The sequence below is a fragment of the Accipiter gentilis genome, chromosome 12 (genome assembly GCF_929443795.1).
Source record: "Accipiter gentilis chromosome 12, bAccGen1.1, whole genome shotgun sequence".
NCBI lineage: Eukaryota > Metazoa > Chordata > Aves > Accipitriformes > Accipitridae > Astur > Astur gentilis.
Window position 1 is genome coordinate 28,406,839 of NC_064891.1, and position 26,829 is coordinate 28,433,667.

Below are 26,829 nucleotides of genomic sequence, written 5' to 3' on the forward strand. Positions count from 1 at the left end.
TGTTTCCCACGCTCCAGCCAAGCACCGTTATTTCCAGAGGTCCCTTGTAAGCATTGAAGATAACGAACGTTAAACCAACGGCAGACGTCTTGTCCTCTGTCCTGGATGTCCTTGGCTCTCCGGAGAGCCGCGGATCCACCATCTCCCCCCTCCTGGGGGCCCCAGCGCCAGGACGGAGTGTGTCGCCCTGGCCGCGGGTGGCGGCGGAGCTGCCCCCAGCCCCATCTCCCAGCTCCAGCACAGTGGGGCTGTGACGAACAGGCAGGCTGCGATTGGCTGCTTGGCGGGGGAGAACCGGCCGGGCAGCAAATGGGGAGGTGGGGAATCCAGCGGGGAATGGTTCTGTGCCGGAAAGACCGGCTGCGATTGGCTTTCTGGGAAGGGAACGCTAGGCAGAGCAGCCAGCGGGAAGGTGGGGGGAAACCAGCACGCCGTGGTTCCGCGCCGGAAAGGCAGGCTGTGACTGGCCGCTTGGCTGGGGACAAAAAGCCCAAGCGGCCAATCAGGAGGTAGGGAATCCAGCGTGCAATGGTTCCGTGCCTGGTAGGCAGGCTGCGATTGGCCGCCCGGCAGGGGAGCGATGGTCAGAGCGGCCAATGGGGCGGCGGGGGATCCTTTCGCAAGACGGGGCTGCGGGGCAGGTTGTGCCGGGGGTGGGTGGGCGCCGGGGGAAGGGGGCGGCTGCGGGGCAGTGCGGGGCCGGGCCAGGCCGGTGCGGTGCGGTGCCGTGCCGGCCGGCTGCTAGGTGGAGCCCGCGTCCGCGCAACCCAGATCCGGGCCCTCGCCGCTCCCCCGCCCCTCGGCTCGCCGCCCGCCCGGCTCCGTGCGGCCGCCGCCGGGCAGGGCAGCAGCGCCGCGCCGCCCGCCGCCTCCTCCTCCTCCTCCTCCTCCTTCTACCCGGGCCCCGCTCCCCGCTGCCGGCCCGGCCCTGCGGAGGACGCGGGCGCTGCAGGTCCCGCCGCCCCCGGAGCGCCTCCGCCCCCGTTCCGTGTCCGTGTGTGTGTGCGCGCCGTGCCGAGCCGTGCCGAGCCGTGCCGGCGGGGCCGCCCGCCCGCGGCCATGGGGCCCCCCCGCGCCCGCTAAGCACCGCGCGGGGCGCGCCCGCCGAGCCGCCCCCCACCCCCCCCTCACCTTCCCCCTCCGCGCCCGCCCGCGCCGGGGCTGGCGGTCTCCGCAGCGGGAGGAGGAGGAGGAGGAGGAGGAGGAGGAGGAGGAGGAAGGAGCTGGGGTGCCGGCGGAGCCCGGGGGGGCTGAGGACGACCCGCCTCCCTCTGCGCGGGCGCCTTTGTGTCCCCCAGCCCCGGCGGAGCGAGGGGCCGCGGGCAGGGGAGCGGATGCAAAGAGCGGCTGGTGCTGGAGGGGGAAGAGAAAAAGGGGGATGGTGGAAGATTTCTCTCTTCCCCCCCCCCCTCCCCTCCCCGGTTTTTGGTTTTTTTTTTTTTTTTTTTTTTTTTGGTGGTCTCTTCGGCAGCGGCTGTTCTTCCCCAGCAGCAGCGGCGGCAGCAGCAGCAGCAGCAGCAGCAGCAGCAGCAGCAGCAGCCCAGGCAATGACTCTGCCGCATACGAATCGCCTGGCCGGTGGTGCCGGCTCCGGAGACATCGCCTTGCTCTGAACTTGCCCACCTGGAGGAGGTAAATCGGAGCGGGGCTTTGGTCCAGAGGGGTCGGCGACGACGGGGAGAGGAGGGAGCGATCGCCTCCCCCATCCCCACACACCGTCCGTCCTCCGGGAGGGAGCCTGTGTAGCAGAAGAAGACGGCTGAAAAGGAGAGACTTTTTCTTCTTCCTATTTTTTTCCTTTTGAATTTTTTTTTTTTTAATTTTTTTTTTTTTTCCTTCCTTGAGGGACGTTCCCTGTTTCTCATCCCCTCCCTTTTCCTCCTGGCTGGGGGTTTTGGTACTGTGGCCAGGTCTGCTTCCTACCCCCACCCGTGGTTTTAATGGCTGGATTGTGGCAGCAGCTCCCTGCTGCAGGTTGTTGAGGAACTGATGGGGACTTGCCTCTCGGGAGCCGGAGGTGACTAAAGGTAATTAACCACCCAACGGATGGATGCTCACCAGCCCTTGCCTGGCCATCAGTCGCACCCTTGCCCGGTTGCGTTGGGCTGAAGGGTGCCGGCCGCCCTGGGCGCACGCTTGGATTGAATTATCTCGTAATAAGGATAGTTTACCTTCAGGGGGGCTGGAGCCTCCAGGTAACGGGGGAGCGTCTCTCTGGGTCCGCATGCTGCGGGGGGACGGTGGGGACAAGGGGTGTGCTGCTGGCTGGGAGATGCCTCGTCGGCTCCAGCCAGGTTTGGCTATGGACACTTGGGGTGGCGAAGGCAATGGGCAGATGGAGGAGACCTGGTAGGTTTCGTTCTTGCTCTCCCTTCTGTTTTTTCCATCAAAGGCACCGCGTTGGACCAGTGGGTTTGCTGGCGTTGCGCTGAGAAATTCCCGAGTTCCATGTGTCTCCCTTGTCCTCATGCCCACCTCTCCATCGGTCTACGTTTCTGTTTAATTGCCGAAGGGTGCCTCGAGAAGCGGTCGCTTTCCTGGATGGCGGGAGGCAGAGGGTGGGCAAGGGGGCATGGGTGGGGATGTTGCTGAATTGGGGGTGTGGGGTGTGTGTCGGGGGTCACGTGTGCGTGGAAATGGGGTGGTAGGGTAGAGGTCTTCCATCCAGCCCGGTGGCCCCAGGTTACAGGTAGGCGCAAGCTTCTCTTTCCCTTGCAGCCAGAGAAGCAAATGTATGGTCCAGGTAGATGCATTGCTAGAGATGTTCAGAGCTCCCCACCTCCTGCCTGTGAGATTGCATTTGCCGGCTCTAACAGTATAGGGCTGGCATTTGCCAGAGGGATTTTTGATCAAGAGGGCCGGTATATATGGCTGGAGGAAGGAAATTGCTTTTTTTTTCCATGCCTCTTTTTTTTTTTTAACTCTTGGTTTATTTGCTTGCTTAATTATTTATTCGCGTTCTCCTTGCAATCATTTTTTGACTGTTAAACTGGGAAATATGGTTGTAAGGCTGATGATCACTGTCTGCCATGAGCCAGAGAGCAGCCCTTTCCTGTTTCCCAGTCTACGGCGCTTACTTCGAGCTGATGCCCTTTATTGCTAATGAAGATGTAGGTACAGTGCCCCAGAAATGTGCCTTGGGTACCTGGGGGATTGCCTTCAAGGGCTGAGTTTGATCAGCAGCCTTGTGTCCAGAGCTGTCCATAGAACCAACGTAGCACCCCCGATGCATTTAGTTGTTTTTTTTTCTCCACCGTTTCCCCTATAGACAGGCAGATGTTTAGTTTTTCGGGAGGGATGGTGAGGTAGGAAAGGAACCTTTCTTTCTCTCCCTTTCCTAATAGGCGTGTGATTCTTCTCTGCGGTAGTTAAAACAACATGTATATGGCCAAAAGCAATGGATTGTTGTCTGCTTGTCACTGTAGCATTCATCCCTTTAGCCAAAACAACCCAAGTCTGTTGCATTTACTTTCCTGTTTAGATCACTCATTAGGAGGTATTAGCATTTGCACTCTCCCAGTCCTAGTTCCAGGCAGCTAGCTGCTTAGGAGGAGGCTGAGATGCAAAAAACAAGGGTGAAAATGCCATCTGTGTCTTGATATAAGGCAGATAGGTAGCCTGCTAGTTGCAGTTTCCTTCTGTATTGTAGCACTGTTTATTCCACAGCATTGGATCAAGATTTTCAAAGCTGACCAAAAGAGAGGGGGAAAAAAAAAAAAAGTCTTCCCTGGAGTTAAAAATAAATAAATTTCATTTTTGTTGTGGAATGCCATCTCTTAAAGAGCTCAGCCAATGCTGCCTGCTTGGTATTGAGTAGTAGCATATGATTTGTAGAGCTCATTTATCATCATTTCCAGGGGTTCGCGATATGAACAGGCTTCTACTGTGTATTCATTAGGAAAAATCCTTCCATGGAGTTTTTTTATGGGGGTAAACCAGGTGTTGCAGGTTAAAACAGGCTGCTGTCAAAAAGTCTGCAGTCGTCACTGCAGACGGGGAAGGGAGAAAATCTGGGCACCCATGCTGATGTTGGGTGACAAAGTTCAGGTTAGGGCTCCCCTGTAAAGCCATATTTTTTTCTAGAGGTAAAGCGACTGCTCTGAGATGGCAGGAGTCGGTCCCCCTTGTTGTGGTTGAGGCTGCTCTGTTTCCAGATCGTTAGAAGTATTTTTTTCTTATTTAGGCTTGGTTTACTATAAAGTGACTGTAGTCTTGTTACCTGCTAGCAAAAAATAAAGCGGATACAGATCTCTGGTGTGTCTGTTTCCAGAAGGACTGAAGTTTTTATAAAGCTAGTGTTGGCCCGTGAGTTCCGTATAATTTTTGTTATTCAATAAAATACGAATTTTGCCTTTTCTTCCGGTAGCTGTTAAGAGAGGATATGTTTAATTTCGCATTTAATTCCAAAGCAAGCTAAATGGCAGCGCAGATTGATGACAGCGAAAACACCGAGTCCCGCTTTGTGGAACAATGAGACGTTAATGTTATTCGTTAAGTTTAAGCCTAGCAAGTCCCTGCTCAGATGTTTTGTTTGACAGAAGCAGGAGACGGGTTTGTGGTTTCTCGGTGCCCTCCGGAGATGGTGGAGCAGCTTCAGCTTGTGTCTCAGCCCAGGAAATCCATCCCCCAGCGCCTGCCGGGGCGATCCCCCTCCTTTGTTTGCCGCAGCTGGGGCTCAGCCCTGGGTCCCCCAGGTTGGGATGCCACGGGGACCGCGTCCCTTCCCGCCGGGGTGATGCGCCGGAGGTGCTCGGCTTGCCTAACCTGGCGTTAATTGCAGAAAAGGCTTCTTCCCTCCCTCCTTCCTTCCTTCCTTCCTTCCGCGGCAGCAAACGAATTGCCCTGCCCGCTGGTGCGAGAGCAAAGCCGGTGCCCTTTGCTGGCTGGGAGGGAAACGCAGGCAGGTTTGTAGGTGAAGATGCGGGCACCACATTGAGCTGGCTGGCTCTGTGCTGCCCAGCATCACGGGGCTGTTATAAAAATAAATAAATACAGATTTAGAGGCAGGGGGACCGAATTATCGGCCGGGACTGGAGAGGAATATGCATGACCTTTAGCTTTGGTCAGCACGTCGGTTGGAGTGCCTGACGCTGCCGTCAGGGTTTTCGCATTCAGAGCATGAGCGTATGCATCATCAACATGAGTAAATGAGATGCACACGGGAGAGTGAAGTCTTTGTAAATGCAGTAGTCCTGGGAATGGGTGATTTATTATTACAGATTTTAATACTAATAGCGTTGGGACTGGTGCAGATTGACTAGGAAACTATTTCATGCGTGACACGGTATAAAGGATGGGCTGAAGATTGATGAAAGAGATGGAATTCAGGGAGCAAGAACGGATCAGGGAAAAGCTGAAACATGGAGGATGGGCTCGAGGCTTCTTATGCTTTAAATAAGTTTTCTTTCTTTTTTTCTTTTTTTTGTTTTTTTTTGTTTTAAATTATGTGACTTGGTGGTTGTGGAAGCAGCCCAATGGTGTGATTGGAGTGATCTTGATAAAACTTCTTACTTCTGAGAGCATTCTTGCACATCACAAGAGAGGTTTGGAGGAACGGCTCAAGAATTATTATTTTGGAGCGGTGATGACTTGAGAGCTAGGCATCACAATATGGATGTATCGCTTGGGACAATACTGAGACACCAGGACAGCCCTGCAAAATATAGAAGTCTTTTCCTGCCACTTTGGATGATGGGCTGCTTATTGGGGTGGGACGCACTTGGTGAGCCTTGAAATTTTGAAGAGATGTTTACCATAGTTCGTGGGGACTCCCAGTTCTTCCCTGCTGGTCCCTTTCTCATTCAGTGGATGTTCTGCTGGGATGTGAATACTGGAAATGCACCACGATGCCAAATTTTGAGTGTACATACGCGCTTCAGTCTCTGCTACGTCTATAGGCAGTGCTTTCAGGTGTCTATAGGATGGAGAGCTGGAAAATGTGTCAGTCATAACAGTTCGCTCTGCCCCAGGGTATTTGCAGGAACGTAACTGTCCCAGGCAAGGCAGTCTGGCATGCTGGCCTCCGACCGTTTCATCTCCTGGGGTCACGTCTGCCTTGGCAAAATCTTTGTCACGAACCTCACCAGCACTTACTATCAAGCTCTTTAATCCCTGCTTGGGGGTGTGTGTGAATATGTCCTCGTTTTTGTAGGTGCTGAGGTGCTCCAGCACTCCCTGATCTCATCCTGGTGCCTGCAGGCAGTGGAAGCTCCCGGAGCCGGCTGCTGAAGTAGGAGGAGCTTGCGTTTGAGGATCTACTTTTAATTCTTGGCTACTTTAATGGCAAGGAAACCACCTCCTACTCAAATCTGTGATGTGATTCTAAGACGTTATCCTATTGCCTGTTTTTAGCCTCTGAGTTTGCAGTGTAATGCTTGCTTTACGTTCCTGACTAGATAATCTCTACAGAGCGCAGTCTGAAGCGCGTGTGTCTCCTGGGTGCAAGCTAAGCATTCATTTTTAAGACGACTTCCTCTAAGGACACCTTGACACTATAACTTTTACTTCAGCAGTCTTTTCAGTCTTCTGATTTTTGCCTGTAAAGCAGATGCGTTTATCAGTCATTGCACCGAGTGTCTTTAGCTATAGCAAGGTAGCTAGTCTTTTCAGGCAATAAAAAGTTCATTTTAATTGTGTTCTGGACCACTGTTTTACTTACTAAGCAGTGCTCAACATGGGAGTTTTTCCTAGCCTGTCTGAAACCTCTGTTTTCCTCTGGAAGAGAAATGAGGACTAAACCATTTTTAAAGGCCTTTTTCTTTCCGTCTTTATTTCCCCCCCCCCCCCCCCCCCCCCCCTTTAGGCTTTTCATCTCTACTGCGTCAGGCCCACTCCTGTCCAAGGGAGGTGTTGCTGCAGCTGTGATGGGGCTCCTTCTGTAGTTGATGCAGTGCTTCTGTTGGCTTCCCTGTGAGGGGAAGATGCTCAGATGTGGTATCTTCTCAAAAGATGCTCCAGAATCTCAGATGTAGTATCTTTTCAAAAACATTCCCCCACTTCAGCATCATGTTTCTCCTAAATGGGTTGTAATGTCTTTGCCAGAGGTGGCATTTCAGGCTGAAAAAAGCTGTGTACGCAGGTGAAGACTTGAAATCTGTGCACACTTCTAAAATCTGCTTGTGAAAACGGTTGGAAATTAAAATCAAGACGCTTCCATTTGAGACTTCGGTTTCAAGGGTCGTGAAACAGATACTGTTCTGAAGGAAGCAAAGAAGTGTTTGGAAGCTGTCCTAATTAGGCAATATGAAGTTATATATTTCATTTAAATGCCTAATAGTAATAAACTTTTACAGAGCATCCATTGACGTGTGGCCTCACATTACAAGGATTTTTTTTTTTTTAATTTTTTTTTTTTAAAGCACCTTAGTCAACACGTGGGTAATTACATACGAATTATTTCAGTGGTTACAAACCTAATGCTTCAGCAGTCTGTAGCACAACTCCAATTCATTGCAGTGGATACCTGACAGGGAACAGCTTTGAAATATTTCACGCAGTGTTTTGAGTAGGTTGGATCATAGCTTTGCTACTATTAATTGTAATAGCTTTACTGACTTGATTGCAGTTGCATTGATTTATACCAGGTAAGGTCATTGATTTTGAACTTCGCAATGGAGCTATGCATTTCTAAAACTTACAGCGAATCGTCATAAATACAAAGGATCAACAAGAATGTTTTCTTACAGCAATGCAAAGTTAAAATGAAGTGAAATAGTACTATCTCTGCTTTTGTAGAAGTGGTGCTTAAAATGTAATCGTGAATCGCCCTACTATAAACTCCTGTGAAAGGTGCCAGTGCTGACAGCACTGTTCTGAAAAGAGGGCCAGTCTAAACCTGGCACCTTCGGATAAGACTCTTAAGTGGTTTTATACCAGTGACAAGTAGTTCGTATATAACAGTCATTGCATAGAATGCATATGAGTTTTTACAGTAAGTCCTTCTCCCGCTCCATGGGAACCAAGAATGTGGTTACAGAGGTGAGGATGCTGAATGAAAGGACACTATTTAAATATTAGAGGGGTAGAAACATTCTGACTAATGCAGTCTTAGTGCATCCATTTATTGTATGCAGACACATATATAGACTTGTAAATATCACGATTTGGGGAACAGACATAGTTCTGGGTTTTTTTGTCAAACTTGGGAGAAGTTAAAAAGAGGCATTTAAGAATTGCACCTATACCCCAAGCATATGTACCTGCATCTGTATGTCTGTGTGTGTGCATACATAGGTTTTGTTTGTGCAATGACGGTGCTGATGCATAGAGGTTTTTTAATTCTTTTGCTGGAAAAACTTCTCTTCCTGTTGATTTTCCCTGTTTCTTTTTTGAGTTCTTGAGATGTAGGTGCAGTGACGGACAATAACAACAAAATACTTGTGCACGGGTCTGCAGTTTTAGAATTTTAACTGAGTTGCTCGGTTAGTAGTCTGGCACCAAAATAAACCCACCGCATTTTCAGATATGCTGAGCAACCACACATTTTATCAAGAGTTGGTGCTGGTCCTCGCTTATTTGTTGTAGCAGCCTGTTCCCACACTGAAGTTGCTGATCCCAAGCCTGCCTTAATGAGAATTTTTTTCGCTGCCCTCAGAGTATAGAAGACAAGTGTCACTGTTGCAGGAGTGCTGTTTGCAGCTTTCTTGGAGATGTCAACATTTTCCAACAAGCAAGGAGTAGGGGTATGTTAGAGGTAAGTATGCTAGCTAACTTTGGGCCGATCCAGGTTAGGTGAGGAATTCAGCTCAAAAGAGCCCAGCACCAGGAGCTGCCGAGCTGTTGATTGACTGGGTTTTTTTTAACATACCTGGTGTGTTGTGTTGGAGGACACCGGGAGAAAAGGAAAGCGTTGAGCAGAAGCGACACCCCTGTTCTGTTTGATAGGTGGGTCTTGCTGTTTCCAAGCCCTGCAGAGGCACTATGCTGCCTTGCTATTCAGTGCCCTGTCGCAAACCAAGCCTTGGTTTAAGCCCGTGAGAATAGGGGAGGGACCAGAGCCCAGTTTTTGATGTTCTGCATGGGTGGGTGCCCTGAATACTCAAATGCATTCCAGTGACAGCTGACCCTGTAAGGAGATTTTCAATAGTGCTCTGTTTTTTTCTTCTTTTTCTTTTCTTCCCTTCCTTTTTTTCTTTTCTTTTTTTCTTTCTCCCCCCCCCCCCCTTTCCCCCCCCCCCTCTGTTCCAAAGACTGCTGGGGGAAAGGAAAAAAAAAAAAAGCACCCATCATAGCCATCTCTTTGAGAATTTGAGTAAGTTTCACTGTTGGAGAGAGTTGAGGAGAATTTCAGGCATCCTGTTAACTCCTTTCCTTTCATGCTGCCTTTGCGTGTGTGTGTTACTGACTGACACGTCGTCATTTCGAAGTGGTGCAAATTCCCGTCAGTCACTTCAAAGGGGACAAGCTTTTGTTTTTTTGGAGGGTTTGTTTTTTTTTTTTTTTTTTTTTTTTTTTTTTTTTTTTTCCCCAGCAGGATGTATGCTGCAGGTTTTGTATACAGAAATACTTTTGTCTGTGTGTTCCTTTGCATCTTTTGGCTTGGTTTTTTTTCCACCCTCCTTTTTTTCTGCAGTAAGAAAAGGCTTTTGGATTCTATCCTGAATGACTTTTTATGTTAGGGCTATCTGGAGGTACACAAAACTGGTCTACAATCCTGTAGTAGATGGCTTATCCAGAGTATCCAGAGAACAGCCGTTCTTGTGTCCAGCACACCACAGATTGCTATATTGCACGTTGCGCCTCAGCTCAACCTCATTGGAACTGTGTGTGGGATCTAAAATGTTACTCCTTTGGATTTAGGATATTGCAATCAAGGCCTTTAATTGTTTGGAAATGTGTATATCCTGCTTCCTTCCAAGGGAAATTATGGTGTGACTACTGCACTTGTAACTCCCACAGCACAGACTTCTTCAAGAAAATGTCATTTTGGATTATCTTTAATGGATGCTGGTGTGTGGAGTGGCTGTGTGTCTTTTTCCCTCCTCTCTCTTCCTTTTTTTTTCTTTTTTTTAAAAAAAGAAGGACAGTAATATTACAATTGCTGCTTTATTTGGTATGACTCCAAAATGATGTGTCTCCTTGTGTAAAATTCATCCTGATAGGTATTTGAAAAATACCGATTACGATGCATAGAGTGATAACTTGTGACCTTTTGACAAGTGATCTGCAATTACAATTGTAATGCACTTTATAGATCTCCTTAAGTAGGTCACCAATTTGCAATGAGTCTTTCTAAAGTCTGTGCGATGCATTTCGATTGCGGGAGCGGGGAGCACTTCTCCATATAACGTCGCCGATTTTCCAAAGAAAGGCTAAAATGCGACAAGGGAATTATACCTGTGCAAGTATCCTTGTTTTGGTGAGAAATACAGGTGCACGTCACCGAGCGCGTGAGGGTATTCCCACCTCCCGAGCTCTGTGTTTGCAGTGGGGCTGAGACGTTGGGTAAAACTCGAGCAGCCGTAGGAAGATGTTGGCCATTAGACTCAAGCACTTGTTTAAGCCAGTCTAAACTATGAAGTTGTAATTTTCCCGTTCAAGGGGAGAATCTGGACCTCCGCAGTGTCTGTGGGGATATTTGTGGCAGGCAGGGAGAATGGGATATGGTGGGGAATATATCCAAGAGCTGCCTTGCTGTTTGTCTCCTCCAGCTTTGGGAGCAGCAGATGGGGGGTTGTCTTCTCCAATGCCTTTACGCTTGATCGCACTCTCATCCCATGCGAGCAAAGGGCAGACCAGCGTAACCCATGGTCCAGGCTGTAAGGGTGAGGATGCCAGCTTTTGTCTGACCCTTTTCAAGCTGCGGGCTTGAGCACAGCGAGGGTCCAGGGTTCCTCCCAAGTTCATGTAATCTGGGGGCAAAGCCTATTCCAGCAGTAGTCATTGTGGTAATGCCGGTGACTTTAAAAAAAAATAAAAATAAAAATTAATAGCCAAAGTAATAGGCAAGTTAGTGAAGAATATCATGGAGGTCTGGTCTGTAGTAATATAGATGTATTTTGCAGTAGTAGTAATGTAATGCTGTTTCTTTGAGCTGGTTCCTCCTCTTATTACTACAATAAAATAAATGGCAAAGCGTATGTTGACCTAGGGGTGCCAGGTCGACTGCTGATTTCTAACTCATATATAGGTCTCTGTGGGGCTGCAGTAGGAGCCGTAGTCAAACGCCAAGCAGATAATCACGTGTCTTTAGTTTTTTTTTCCTGTAAATCACTTTTCCTTTTATGCCATAGACATTTGTGTGGGTGGTTCCTTGTTGACCACAAAGATGAGTTTTTTGTTGTCTTTCATTTACGGTCTCTATTGAATTAGCAGAGTTACGCAGTTTTGTCTGTCACACTTGGGTGGGACACTGCAATGATTTAATTTAAAATGAAAGAGAGATGTCTTTATTTTAGGGAAAACCATGGCTAAGTGGTGAGAGTAAGCAGGTCTAGCCTTTACCAGAAACCCTAATTAGAAGAAATCCCATGTACGGTTGACCTTGACTATTGAGACAACCCTCAAAGAAGAAAGAGCACTAAAAATTAGTATGCTGCCAGCACTGCACTTTTATTATTTGACGTTATTAAGCAAACTCGGTGTGTATTTCTTTTTTGAAGCGTTTGATTAAATGTGTGATCTTATCTTGGTGAAATGGCCCGCTGGGCTGCAGACAGTGGTGTTCAGAAATGAAATTTGTTTAGAGCCTCTGAACAGACATTTATTCAATGAGACCTTTCTTGAATAATAGATGTGACAGTGAGATAGCTGTGCAACGTGTTTTGGGGTTTGGGCTTTTTTTTTGTGTAGGGAGTTGGAATGCGATTGGGGGGAGAAGATAACACGAGTGCACAGGACTGAGAATAGGATGTGTATGCAGGGAAATTATCATACGTTGCAGAATCAGGCCCCAGTTCTGCCAAGAGTTATTTTTGGGCGGAGCTTTGCACGCTTCGGGACCTCCCTGTTGGCATATTGTTTGGCATATCAGGTGATGCACATACATATCTAGCTCTGTATCAATAATCTTATCCTTTAGTTAGAGCTTTTAAGATGCTTAAATTTTGTGGAAATAAAAAAAAAAAAACAACCCACAAACAAAAATCCCCAAACAACGAACCAGAGAAGCATGGTAGCTGACTCTTGGGGTCAGGGCTGATGTCCTTAAGCAGTTCTTTGGTTTATAATAGTCCCATCAAATCAGTGAGACTAAGGGAAGGAGGCTAGACCATGCATAAGGAAGGCAGGCTTCACCAGAGGGTGTTCACCTCTTGTATTGTGTCCGGCAATGAGAAAATGTGAAATGTCGGTAAATAGCCTCGTCTTCCTTGGTTTTTTCGTTGGAAGCGCTGCTTTCTTATTAGGCACAGCTACTGTGGGATCCTCCACCGGGGAGAAAATACCCTAAATGGGGCTTCCAGTTTTGAAGCATTATCAGAGATGCAATGATAATAATCTGTTTTTCCAGCGAAGCAGTCAACTTCATTATAGTTCTCCATACAGCTCACAGGGATAAGATTTCATTGAACACGTGGACTGCACAGGATTTTCAGTTGTTGACACACGGTTATACACCTTGCTTTTCCCAAGATGAAGCTGAGAAGGAACATGAATACCTGAAAATGTATTTTTTTTCAATTTTTTTTTTCCCCAGTAGTGGACTTAAAAGAATATACTATAGGGATCTCTGAGGGTGAGAAATGTGAATTTTCTGAGTGGCTTAGTCTTCTTCTGCAAAAGGGCCTTTTTATATAGAAATTTTGCTTTTGAGTGAAAGGAGTCCCAGAGTGCCTGTGCTGTAAAACTGTGTTTTGATCACTCCCCATTTGCCCCACTGCTTCCCTGCATTGCACAGCAGCTGTCTTTACATCAGGTTAGATGGTGATTAAGAGATCCCTCCTTCTAGAGGTAACCCCAAAATCTTCCCTTACAGGAGTCGAGAGAAGGTGTGAACTCCGTACCTCGATGATATGCTGAGGTGCCAACTTAGGAGTCCTCCAGCATTTGATGCTCCAGCTGCTCATCTTCCCCACTCTTTGGTTAATGTGGTTGTTTTTCTTAAAAGCTATGTGGTTCTCAGGACTTTCTGATAACTTAATTACGGAAAACATTTTTCTTTCCCGGTGCACCAGGATCTCACCAGATGTCAAATGTAGTTTTGCCAGGCTGGGTGTAAAGTACAGGAATTAATGTATTTGGGAGCCCTTTGCCTTTGCTTGCCTGAGCTTGAGGGATAATTTCTGCTTGCAAGGTGACTTACAGGCATATTTTAAGGGGCTCTTCCATACATGTGCAGGTGGATACGAGTCATCTTTGTAGCAGAGACAGTAAGGCCAGAGCCAGGGGTCGAAGACCAGCAAATATGATCCCCTTAAGCATCCTAGATGGTGTCCCCAGGGCTGGTTTGGTGCAGAGGGTGGTGAAGCTGCCTGCCATGAAATCATTCCTCTGGGATGGTGGTGGGCAGTGGGGTAGGGTAGGGGCAAGGAGAGCCGCCTTTATAACCGCTTTGTTGGTTGTGCAAGGATGACGGGGATTCTTGGATCTGGCATGAGCTCAGTGAGGTGCTCAGACAGGCCATGTCTCACCTGGGTACCTGCATGGAAGCTAGGTTGTAGTCCAGCCTTAAAAAACCCCCAAATATTTAAAAATGGTCCTTTATGCAGGTGGAACTGGCACGTGAAAGCACAGCCTGCTAGAAAAAGTAATGGTCCCATTAAGATCTGCTTAAACTAAAAGTCAGTCAGGAAAATAAAGATGAAAAATTGGAAAAGTCACTGGACTGAAGTCTGCTTGACATCTACTCTTCTACAGAAGTAACTTGGTCTAAGTAACTCCGTACATAGTGGTTTCTGAGCTGAGTTTCGAAATTCATTTCTGAACTGGGAATGGTAACTCGGTATAATTTTTTTTTCTTCTTTTTTATGTATGCAAATGCTGCAGAATTACAGCATTTCACCTAATTTTGAACTCTTAATGGGGCTTTTAAAATGGGAAGAAAAATCCGTCACAGGTAAATTTCTACGGTGGCCGTTTAAAAGGGAGCTAGCTTTTTTTACTAGTATTCTGTACTTGCTCCTAAAGCTAAGCCAATGGTTTTAATTAAAAAATTACTTGCCGCGCATGCTGGATGTGCTGGTTGGGTTGGTGCACGCTGTGAAGGCACCACTGATGATTCCTGTCCTGAGATGGCCCTCGGCAAACGTGCATGGGAGCAGTGCTGCTCTTGCATCAAGAGGTATTTTATGGTCCCATCTCCCTGTCTGGAAGTCGCCTGTGCAGGACTTGAGGACTTTGTGCAGTCGTGTGGGCTTTGGGGCTGCAGTTAACTGCTGGAGGTCCCACGTGTGCCAGTGCTCTTGGTGGCAAAAACTAATGCTATGCAAATGCCACAAGAAAGGGAAAGTTCCTCCTTACAACATCACCCTAGGACTCGAGAGAACCCACCTGGCCGGGTGTTACCCAAAACCTATGAGAAGGGGATGGTGCCCACGCTGGAGGCAGCACAGGGTGTTGTGTTGCAGTGCCTCCCAATTATTCCACCTGGCACCGTTGCTTACTTTCTGCTCCCGTTGAATTTCTGCCTAATTTTGCCTAACACACCTAACTTTTGACGTGTTAGGGAGTAAGGGACTAATCAAAACTATGCAGTTAAAATTGTGCGTGTGTGCAGTAATAAGGTTCAAAGGTGGTTGTGTAATTACGTTAAGTTCCCAGCCTCCTTGCTAATTTTCTGCTGATTGAGGGGAGAAACGAGGATGCCTTTGTGCCCTGATGAGTGTCTTCGCATCCAGCAAAGCAGGGGCTGATGGCTGGCTACCCCAGACTTTTCCCAGCTGGATGCCTACTCTATTTTCTTCCAGTTTATTCACTTCCATTTCCAGACTCATTACGTCAGACATCCAGGGTCTGTAAAGATGATGTATATGTATCTACTGATGCTATTGTAGCACGGAGTGATTATTTAAATTAAGCAAGAGGACATCTTTCATCAAAAGGGCAAGATAAAATAATAGCAGGAGCGCTGCTTTGTTTAATGCAGGTCTGTGGTCTTGGTACTGAGATTTCAGCAGCTGGCAAGACACTTCATCATCTGGGAAGACCTGCTGGGAGCCACAAATTAATCACGTCGCGGTATCTTGACGTTGCCTTGCAATGTTTGCGCTGCGGTGTTCAGCTCTAGGTGCTGATGTTACATCATGGCAAAAAAGATACTGGTATGTGCCGGTGGAGGAGGACGAGCAGATAGTCTTGTGGCTGCCTCCATTTTCTGGCTGCAATGAGCTTATGAAGGGAGAGGACGGGGTTTTTTTTTTTCTTCCCTTTTGCCTTTTCTCACTGCCTTGCATATCAGTTCTCATCTTATTTACATTTTAGGATATCAGGCCAATGAAAAATGTATTTCCTGGTTTTTCGTATTGGTATGATTTTGTTGTCTGTGTCTCTATACTGCTCTTGTCAGATAAGTGTACAGTGAAGAGTCAGTTTTTGCTTTTAAACGAAGAAGCAGCTGTCTTTCCCTTATTAATTTGGCTTTGGCCAAGGCTCTGAAATCTACAAAGTGATATGGAAATGTCCCTTAGTTTGAGTGCTTGGCCGAAGGCCAGCAGAGGTTTTCTTGTGTGGGCTTGCTTTGTTTGTTTTCCTCAAAAACTGTGTGTTGATTCAGGCCAATTGCTGCTGATACAGCCTTTGGATATAGTGTTTGTAGCTAATTAAAAATAGCCGCTAATTGAGAGCTGAATGTTGTGGACTTCAGTTTTCCTGCACATTAGCTTGGATAAGAGTTTTCCTGGAAAAGTAAAGAGTGAATCTGCTTGAAGAGACTTGCAAAGATCTGCTTCGTTCAATTTGGAGGCACATTTGAAAAGTAATTTAGTGGTGACTCATGCTATTGCTAAAATATGTGGGAAATTGAGGTTTCTTTTAAAAGTGCAACATCTTGGCACTTCATTTAGGTATAACTTCACTTCTATAGGTAATAACTTACATGTTATTACTTACATACGATTAAGAGGGCCATCGCCTGCAGGTACCAGCAGCAGAAGTCTTGAGTCCCGCTGTACGAGTGCGGCACGGTGTAATCCTCTTGTGCCACACGATCCATCTGCTGAATGATCGATCTGCTGAACTTCCTTTAGTCCTCGTGCTGACCTTTATCGTTTCGTGTCTTTCCTCTTTAGACGGCTCCATGTATGCCACTGATTGAAAACAATGTTTGAACACTCCGGTGAGAAGTTGCATGTATACAGTGACTTCACCAAAATCATGATTTGCCAAGGCATGTGAATTTTGGAGATACCTTAGAAGTTGTCGCTGTTCCAGAAATAACACCTGTTATATGTTGGATAAGAAAGCAACAAAGATACAAACATTTACTTTATTTATTACTTTAGGCAGAAATAGTGGATGATGCTTGGATCCTACTTGTATTTTTATACTGACAAATGCTTAGTTTTTCCTTACAACTAACCTTGGCTCCAAGTGGCTTGAGCTTCTGCTGGCTGCTTTTTGATGAGTATGGTGTTCTTGCAAGTTTACCTTTTTCTCTTCTCCCAGAAGTAACTGAACAAAATTATCTGAGTTGGTCGAGTATCTAGAAGAGCATCCCAGTGAGTAGCCTGCCTGCTCTCCTGGTACCCGCCTGGTCACTGAGCTGGGCTGAGCCGTGCAGAGCGGGATGCTGCCGCGGCTGGAGAGCATCCACCGGCGCACGTTTGGTGGTTGGCTGGCCGGTCGCTGCTGTAGGCTGCTAGCAGATAAGCCTGGGATGGTTAATAGACTCACTAGCAAGCTTTTCTTGCAGTGCTGAAGTGTGGTGCACAGGAATCAACCATTGTTTTGGTTGGTTTGTTTAGCTAATTGATATTTTTATAATTTTATTCTTTTATTCTGCACCCCACTTTTGCTGTGGGATTAGTGTGTGTGGTTTTTGTGGTGGTTTGCTTTGATCTTGTGTTTTTTTGGGGGTGGTTTTTTGGTTTTTTTGTTTGTTTGCTTTTTGTTTTTTAAAAGGAGAATGATGAGGTAGGTTTAGTTTATCTGGCTGAACAGAGATGTCTCTATGCAAGGTAATCATTTAAACCGGCTGCCTATCTAATGGAAAGAGGCAGGCACTTCTGAGGCATGGTTCCTTTCCTTCTCATGTAGACATTTAAAATAGGTCAGATGAATTGCACTCTGAAAAGCTTATTTCTTTCCACTGACTGTAAAGGAAGCCTAAGGTGACAAACTCGGGTAGAGACATTTACGTTGCAGATACCTTAAGACGGAGGAGGTGAATCCCACCCCAAGAAATGACTCTCCCTGGCTTGCAGTGCGTTTTCAATTTAAATGTGAATCTGTGTGATAAGTGGGTACCTGGCGCAGCAAAGCTGATGCAGTGGGAAGTGCACGGGGAGGAACTGAAATGGCCCCTGGTCTTCACATTGCTTGTGCCCAGGAGGAGCTCTCACTTACTCAAAGGAGAACTGGCAGGAGTTGAATTGGTGTAAGGCATGTACCTTATATATCACAAAAATAAATGCAGGCGTGAGCGATCCCTCCTGTTAGTTTTTGTGCAGACCTATATGTTGAGAGTGGGACTCCCATTGTGTGCTTTTGTACCTCCAGGGCTTATTTCCCCCCAAGAACACGTAGTAACCTGCAAACCTGAGCAATTACACCTTTACTCTCCCTTTTTCTTTCGAGGGCTGAAATGTAGGAGTCTGTGAAGATGCTGAAAAGGCAGATGCTGGGAGACGTGTCTGCTTTGACTCTTGTGGGAAGGCATCCCTCGGGTAGGTGCCCTGGGATGCTGAGCCCCGTGGTAGGAGAGAAACTTCCCAGATTGCAGCCCTAAGCTTCTGGTCCCTGACAAATTAAGGATTTATCTAACGAAGCTATGTCCTATGCATATGGTGTGCATAGATACTACTAGTCTCTTAAGACTCAAAAGAAAAAAAATCTATATTTTTTTTTCTACCCTCCTTTCTTGAGTCCCCGAGAGCTGCAGTTTGGACAGATGTTCCAGTGTAAGTTTTGGCTGCTTCCCCTCCACCCCCAAATCAAACCCCTTCGTTTTGCCATCTGTTTCTGTGGCTGTATGGGGAATCAGGCTGGGAAATGAAACTCTAATTTTAAAATCTACGTTTGGTTTGTAGCTCTTGCCGGGCTGTTTTTGCCTGGGATCGGTTTCCTGGCTGGTTTACAGCTGATTTTTGTGTAGCTGCGTGGTAGTAGCACAAGCTGTGGGACGGTGTGGGGAGTGCAGAGCTCAAAACATGCATGAGGTTTTCTCCGGGGTGTTGGTGGCTCTCGCAACCTTCCTGTTTCCAACTGTAGGTGCTCTGAAGGTCAGTCCCCAATGTGTTGGCTAAGTCTCTTGCTCTAATGAACACTGAACATCGCACGTATGTGTGTGTGTGTGTGTGTATATATATATATATATATATATAAAAAACCCTGTATATATATATATATATATATAAAAACCCCACACATGTATATGTGTGTAGGAATGTATACATGTATACACATGCATACATACATACAGATATATATATATGTATATGCGTGCGTATATATGTATGGTAACTTGCTAAGCGAGGTGTGTTCTGTTCTTTCTTCCCACTGTTTCTAATATACTCCAATAAAACCGGACAGAATTGAACCTCGGCATCGTGCAAACTCATTTTACAGCCTGCACAGAACTTTGGAGAAAGACAGGAGAGCGAACTGCATCTTGCATCTTAAAAGCAGAGCTATATATGCATAACGCATGCCCGAATCCATCAATATTGCAGATACGTAGCACTAAATTCACTCACCCCATTCTTAATTATTTGGTGCTGGTTTCTTCTCTGCACTGTTGGTTTTAATTTTTCTAAGCAGGTGACTGAATCCTTGAACAGCCCTTTGTTTTGAATTGGATGGAGATGGGGATTTTTAGGACTGTACTATAGTAGTAACACACTGGTGGCTGGGTGGTTTGGTTTTTTTTGAACAGCTGGTGTCATTTCTGTGATGCCATTGTTTGGATGATTTTGCCCTCATTAGTGGACCAAGGGAAGATTTCTTTGTTCTTTAGTCTTGATGTAAAATGGCGTATGTTACTTTCTCTAAATAAAAGGAGAGCCGACAGAAGTATTTAAATACAGAATGTCAGCTAATGATGAGGGAGCATTTAAAACTTCTTTTGTTCTGAGTAAGTTTTAAATGAACAATGAAAACAAAGCAGATGTTGCTGAGTGTTTGCTTCAGTGTGGCTTAAAAATTCAGTTTGTGCTTTACAGTCATAATTGTCAGATCAAATTAAAAAATTACAGGGAAGCCACATGGGGTTAGATCCAGTAGAGGACTTTGTATGACTCATTGTCTCAAAAAAAATCAAAATCAGGGATAATATTACTAGAAAATTTTAGCCGCCTTTGCTGGAGATGACCAATTCTGATGGAGGGGATTGAGAATGTTCTCTTCAGGATTACTTGGTAACCCTTGCACTTGGTAATTTTGCTTCAAGTCATTGATTATGAAGCATATTCATGCCTTCCATAGTCTTATGAAGCTATGCACATGTTTCATTACTATGATCTCTCTCAGATTTAGGTCATTTTTTATGATTTGTTTGTGTCTGTTTACAGCGTAGTCCTGTTGATTGCTCCCATTGCTGGGAATTTATCAGTGCATCAAACATCTTTACTTGCTTTCAGGTCAGATTTATCCTCTAACTGTAGTGGCCAAGTGAAGTGCTTTTGCACAGACCTGTTCCTGAAAATTTCTTGAGGTCATGAAGACACTGTGCTCATTTGAATAAAATTTATTTGCATAACCCCCCCCTTTGAGCAGTGTGAAGGCTATAGCTTTGTAAAGCTCCAAAGTGTGAGTTCAAAATCTGTCTCTTCCTCTCCAGGGCAGCATTTGCAGACAGAGCCAGGGTCCAAGGGACTTAAACGTGATATTTTAATGATATCTTAGTTGAATCTTCTTTTCAGTAATTTTCCTAATATTTGCAAATTTGAAATCTGAACAAATCCTCCTTTTATTGGAGAAAACTATGTTTCTGGTTAGAGCTTGTGGTACACTAGGGGCTTTGGTCAGTACAGCTTTAGCATCTGCCTCTGTAAGAAAGAGCTGATTGAGCCTGAATAGCATCGAGGCGTTGCATTATGACCAACCTTTCCTACTGAAGGACGCACTTGAATAGACAAGTCCAAGCACCGGCTTCTTTCTGAATATCATTCTGTATTTCTGCAAATCTGCTACTCTCTTGTTGTCAGAATCTTAAATAATATTTTAATGTAGGCTTGTGTTCCTTCTGGTTTTACAGCAGCTGTTAATACAAACTGTTCATGGAGCTGCTCTGACTTATACAGTATTCATTTTTTTAAAATTAATATTTCTTTAAAGTTGTGGTGTTTTTTTTTGTTTGTTTTTTTTTGGTTTTTTTTTAAGAAATTATTAAATTTGAAGCTCCATTAGTACAAATGGGGTATGGAGACCTGTTGGCATTCATATGTAAAAGAACAAGCTTGTTTACAGAGCAATGAAAAGTTAAAGGATGCAATTCAATAATTATATCTTAGCAAGACGTCAGTCTGATTTCTCTAGATTCGTAGGGTCTTTTGGTAGCTTTTTCTACAGGTGGCTCTTTTTTTAAAGCTGAAATTCTGTGTATGTGCAGTCTCTAAGATTCATACTGCTCGAATGCCTTGAATGTTTTTAATATTTGGCCTTTATAGCTTATGTATTCTTGTGAATAGTGTTTAACGCTGTTCAGGAACGGTATATGTGCTTGCTCTTTTCTTGCAGTGATTTATTTTTCATGTTTTCACTCTTTTGTTTAAAAACAGAATCTTGAAAGGAGTATGATAATTACCAGTTATTAACCTTCATTTACCATTAGTTGTGTTGAAAGCTGGCATCACAAATGCTGTGAGCATTAAGAAATGTTTTAATTAGGTCATTAGATGCTATGTGATTTAGTGATTGCCCAGAGAGAAATGATAACAGGAAGAGGTGTAAATGGGCAGAGTCTTAATTCAACAAAGCATTTATGCAGTTGCAGTAATAGGGCTTAAATCCTCCCTTGCAGTTGAGATAGGCTTTGCTGGGTTTGACCCTAAAACAGATTTCCACCTCAAATGGGGAGGGCTCAGCATCTTGGCAGAAGTAGCTGGTGCAGCACAGCTGGTGAAGTTGATGAGTTTTGGCTCCGTGGGCACCATTTCTGTGTTAGTTGGAAGTGGTGCTCCACATTGGGAACGTCTGCCTTGGTACTTCTCCTTTGCTGTGATTCCTTTATTGGGCGTGTGTTGTTAATCTGTTGTGGGACGGGAAGGAAAAAAGAAAGGAAAAAAAAAAAACAGGGAAAAAAGGAAAAAAAAAAAGAAAAAAAAAAAAAAGGAGTAGGAAGTAAATTAGTAAATTCTACCTCAGACTGGAAAATGACATCTTGTTTCTCATTTACTGCCCTGAGCTTCAGTGGATGCTTTTGCTGTGGAAAAAGTGTGTATGTAAAAAAGTTTGCTGTAAGTCTGTATTTTTATCAATATAATAAAGCAATTCTCTGTGCTGGGGAAGAAAAAAAATAGTTTCCTAAAGGGCCCATTGACTGCCTTGATTTTAGTCTCTTCCCAGTGAATGGCTTATAGCAGGGAATATTGGGGTAGATTTCAGAAGTCAAAAAAGCCTTGACATTTGGTTGGAGGCATGTTTCTTTGGCCTGCTTTACTAAAAAGGGGAAAAGCTTCAACATTCTCATTTTTAAGAGATGTTTAGTAGCCACGAAATGTCATATCCTCTGCAATCAGATTGCAACATTCTTATATTTTTTTTTTTTTTAGAGCACAATCAATAAGATTAATATTTTATCACATATTGCCTTCCCACCTTAAAAAAGTGTTTTGCCAGGAAAGAAAGTGTATTTAATAATTGTACAGGTTGTTGTGCCCTGTGTCATGCCCTGGTAACTTTTGAACCTGTTGCTGAGTTTGATTAGCAGAGGAGGAGAGGTCTCAAATTATTTTCTTCAAATTCTGTGAAAGCTGGCGCCCAGGTTTTCATAACCTCAGGGTTTTTTCTTTTATTTTTTTTTTTACAAGCGGAGACTAGTGAGACCTGATCCTCAAATGATGTATTGAGATGGTGCTTATAGCACCTTCAACGGGGCTGCGGTCTATTTATACCATCTGAAGTCTGGCTTTAATTGATGGATTTTTGTACCTTTTTAAGTGAATATAAATTATATGAACGCTTTACAGTCCAAAGTAATAAAAAATCTGAATTGTCACCATTTCTTTCTAATCATATCACAAGAAAGATTCCCCAGTAAAGTATGCACATAAACTTTTAGCCCATTGAAATATGCATATATAATTTAATTTGCATACATTAAATTCTTAGTTTCATTAATGATTTAAGATTCTTTTGCAGTTGGAAGGCTCTGTCACATTTTTTGCGTGATTGAATTGCCTATTCTATTTAAATCAGACTTGGTAATATTGCTTGTGCGTTACAGAACGGTACTGGTAACTTTGTTAGACCTTTTATCAACATGACTAATTTATAACTGGCTGCAGTGTATTATTAGCCAGAGATATATTACAGTATAAGACTTCCCCAGAGTGGAAATTTTATAAAGTGCAAGTAAGATGGCAATGTCAGGGGATGTAGCTGAGAAGGTGAAGGAAAGAAACCTTGGCATCTTACATCAAAAGAGCATTTTTGTATTAGCATTGTTAAAAAGGCAGTAAACTCGATTTGTGGTTTCCTTATAAATAAAAATATTAACTGGTGTAACAAATTCAAAGAGCTCTTTTTTTTTTTTCTTTTCTGCTACAGCAAAACAATAAATGCAAACTATTTTAAACAAATTTTAAACAGTAGCGTGCTAAATGAGTGAAGAGCCTTATTTTGCTGCTGGCCCAGTGCTGGCTTGGAAGCTGTTGCTCATGGGCTTTTTCTTTTTGCCAGGATTGTTTCTTTCTTTTGGAAGGTTTTAAGAGTATTGCCCCACTAAGATAAGATAATTTTTTTTTTTTTTTTTGAGGTGTCTCATGTTTACCCATAGGCATCCTTCTGGCACATAGTAAACATGATTTTTAAAAGGTGGGTCCATAGGAGGCTGTTGCTGTTGGGGTGCCATTGGGTTGCATCTTTTCCTCCATCTACTCAAAATCTTCCGTTTCCTTGGAAACTGGAGTAATCTGTCTGATTCTCTGATAACCCAATAATCCTATCTCTGGTAAAGACCAGGAAGAGTCAAAAAACTGCATGGGGCATGTGCCGACTCTCTCGATGTGTTGTGGTGGGACTTGGCCCTGTTCAGAGTTGACTTTCTTACAACAGCAGTTGGGTTTGGTGCTTGCGGAACTTGGGTGGACTTCCAGGAGCTCCTGACCCAACTTCACGATGTCTCTGGAGTGAAGGCTGGGTGAAGACAGAGCTACTTCAACAGCTCCATCTCCTCCTTCCCCAGAAACGCAAATGTATTTCTGCAGAATGGAGCCGCTCACAGAATCCCCATCATAAATTTAAGAAGAACTGCCGAAAACCTAACCCAAGGTGTTAGTGTCTGGTGATCAAAAATAACCAGGGGCAAAGACAAAGCTGCAGAACGAAGAGGAACGCCCACTTGTGCAGGACCTGCCTTTCCAGCAAGAGGTGGAGAAGACTCCCAAATTCGAGAGGGTCCTTGTGTATTCAGAGCTACTTTATTTGTGGAGCACCTGTGCCATGGTTTCCAAGTGCTGAAGAAACTAATCGAAGAAGCAACCGGCAAGCAGGGTCTGGGAAGTGGCAGCTCCTTTGATGGAGAGAGCGAAGCTGCCATGCAGGATGGCTCTTCCAGGATGAATGGATGGAGGTGCTGGGCAGTGGGAAATCCCTCGAAGGAAAAACAAGGACTGGGGACAAAATGTAAAGCAACAAGGGTTGGGGTAGGAGTGGGTGAATCGGGGAGCCCTGTGTGTTAGGTCCAGGCATGTGCAGGCTGTTTGGTGGGGTTTTATGGTCTCGGTATTTAATTCATGGGGTGGATGCTTTTTGCATCCAGGTTTGCATCCTGCTTTTGATACTTCTTCCCTGCCTACTGTGTGTGCTGAAATGGGGAGCAAATCTGGACAGTCCTCTCCAAGAGGTGGTTGATGGTAAAGGATGTAAATGGGTTGTAATTGTCCATGAGGGCCCTGATCCTGCAGGTGCATGTGTTAGCTGTAGAAAAGAGTGGTCCTGTTACGCTTAAGTGGGACACCTTAGCTATTTAAATGTACATGCGTAAATTAATGTGCTTGCCTTGGTTATACCCTGAGAAGTTGGTTAGGGCTGGTCTTGAGTTTCAGAGGTGCTGTGATTATAGAGAAGCAAGGATTAAAGAAGGAATAAGAGAGAAAGTAGACCATTATTGAGAACAGAGAAATCACACAGTGCTGAAAAATTCCCTTTTTAGTGAGTATCAGATATTCTCGGAGCACGTACTGACACTTGCTCTTGAGTACTCCCAGTTTGCACTTTGATATTAACTGAACCAAGGACTAAAATTCCTGCTTTGTTGATGATTTTTATTTTTTTTTAAATTTTAAACTGATTAATGTTTTCATTTGAATAGCACTGCTGACTCTGCAGAAGATGTGATCTTTTAATTAGCAGATGTCAGGATTAGCATTAGCGTTGAGCTGTAATTAGCATTTGTACTCATAGCAAAAGACTGGGGCTCAGCTTGGCAGCAAGGAGAATGAAATTATAGGTAGTGGTGTACCTTGGCGCTTTCCTGCATATCTGTAATTGTTTTTTTGGAAAAGTGAAACCCGCAAGTATCATGATCAAGGCATGAAGACTAGCGGATTAATTGCTGATAGAAAAATTACATGTAAATTATTGGTATGTGTTCTGCTAGTTAAATCATAAGTTTTGTTGGCCTAACAGAATTTAATATATCTAGTTGTCACACACTGATGCTCTTAAATTGAAAGCTGCAAAGTGGTAGTAGTTTCTTGGCTAGACCATAGCAGCAGTGATCGTGGACACGGATGTCTCTGGGAATGGTGTTTTGTGAGTAGAGGAGACCTAACTGAAGCAGGTGACATTTGGGGCTCTTAGAGTCCCACTTCACATTAATTTAAAGAACAAACGTGTGTTGATTTTATGTGCCTATTTCCAGAAGTGAGGGTTTATGGGAATGGGACTGTATTTGAACATAGGAGGAAGCAAGAGATGGTGCATTTATCACAGGTCAGGGATATACAGAGGGACCCAGTTACAGAAAGTAATGAAATCTGGATGTCTTCAAGGAAGGAGACTTTTCCTCTCCTGCTGATGAAAAATCAGCATCATCCCAAGTCAATGGAAAGAGAACATCACTGACTAATGTGGGACTTAAAAAGCTGATTATTGGTTATTGTGGGGAAATCTATTCAGCAGCATTTTACCCATGTGAAGAAAAAATAGTCCTTTTTAATGCTGCCAAGGTAATTGAAAATAATGGCGATTTCTGTGACCATTAGTCAAACAATTAGACAAAACTCAGAGGCTTTGCTTTTTGATACACTTAGGAAAAAAAAAAAACCACCCTACTTCATTATAGGCAGTTCAGGAATGGAGGTTTAGAGTTTGCAGATTTGTTGCATGGAGGAAAAAAATGACCCTTCTGTACAGCACATCTCCAATAACGGTCACAATGTTATGAGTTTGCGGTGTTCCCAGGGCTGGATAGGAGAGCAGGATCCTATTCCCGGCTTGTGTGCATGGGTCATTTTTTCTGGTTTTGGTTTCTGGGGGGTTGCATCTAAACCCCATTGAAATGGGGTTAATTATTCTGACCACTTTTGTCGAGTGTTCTGAAATTCATTGTTGACAAGTGCTGTATTAAGGTCATGAGTTGTTTCTGGTTGCCACTTCTTTGTGGTTTTAAATCCAATTGGAGATAAACAAGACAAAGATGATGACAGATGTTGTGTACGTGAAGCTATGAAGTGATGCTTTAAAAATGAAAATCTACTGGGAGAAAACATAAGATTGAGCCTCAAATCCAATTTTTTTTTTCCTCTCCCACTTTAAAGCTGAATGTTTACAGGTAACAAAAACTTCAAATGCTTACAGCAGGTGACAGGCGGCTCCCCTCTTGCATTTCCACCAGGGAGAAGTGATAAAGATTTAGCTATCATCTCCCATGTATAAATAATGATCGTATGCATAACCAACCCTCCCCTTGCCCTGCCAAACCAACCTTGTCTTGCATCCAAATCCCTGCTTGGATCTGTGGAAACAGCCGTGAGTGATCCTAAGCACGTAACGTATGCTGTTTTGTGTGGGTTTATATGGTTGCTTTTGAACTTCCCTCCAGTGCTGTATTTCTGAAAGGAAAAAGAAATGCTATCAAAGACGAAGGCTTTTCAAGGTGTTGACCTTTCTAGGGAAGAGCATGGTACATGCGTAGCAGTGTAAACGCTCAGTGATCTTTCAATAAAATAGCATTAAAAGCAATGGCGTGTCTGATTTGTCAAATGAAGAAGTAGTACATCTCACCTTCCAGCTGAATAAATACATCTCATAGCAGAGGGTAATACTGTCATCATAACATAATTGAAATGATATTATTCCAATGTGCAATTCAATAAAACTAACCACAGTAGTGGAGTTATCGATTTAAACTCAGTTAAAAGCAGTTCACATATTCAGTTCAAAATATTTCTGATGAATATCAACTCCGGTAATATGATTTCCTTCATTCAGTAACAGAAAAGAAGTTTTTATCAGCCTGAAAGATCAGATAAAATGTCAAGAAAGAATTTGATTTTTGCTCCATTGGCCTGAGCAGACTGACTCCCTAGTAGCAAGAGCACTTCATTTTTTCCAGTGTACACGTTTCTGGTG

The 26,829-nt window shown here is 44.5% G+C and overlaps 1 protein-coding gene across 13 annotated transcripts in view; it reads left to right on the forward strand.

Moving 5' to 3' along the window:
• The first annotated feature begins 542 nt into the window (after nt 1-542).
• ADGRL3 (adhesion G protein-coupled receptor L3) overlaps nt 543-26,829 on the forward strand; it is a 525,365-nt gene continuing 499,078 nt past the window's right edge. For 12 of the 13 annotated variants that reach the window (XM_049815210.1, XM_049815213.1, XM_049815202.1 and 9 more), the window contains exon 1: nt 1,851-2,027. The gene's annotated coding sequence lies outside the window, so the exon portion shown is untranslated. Of the gene's footprint in view, nt 584-1,850; nt 2,028-26,829 lie in introns of those variants that run through there. The other variant, XM_049815198.1, reaches the window with a different exon arrangement.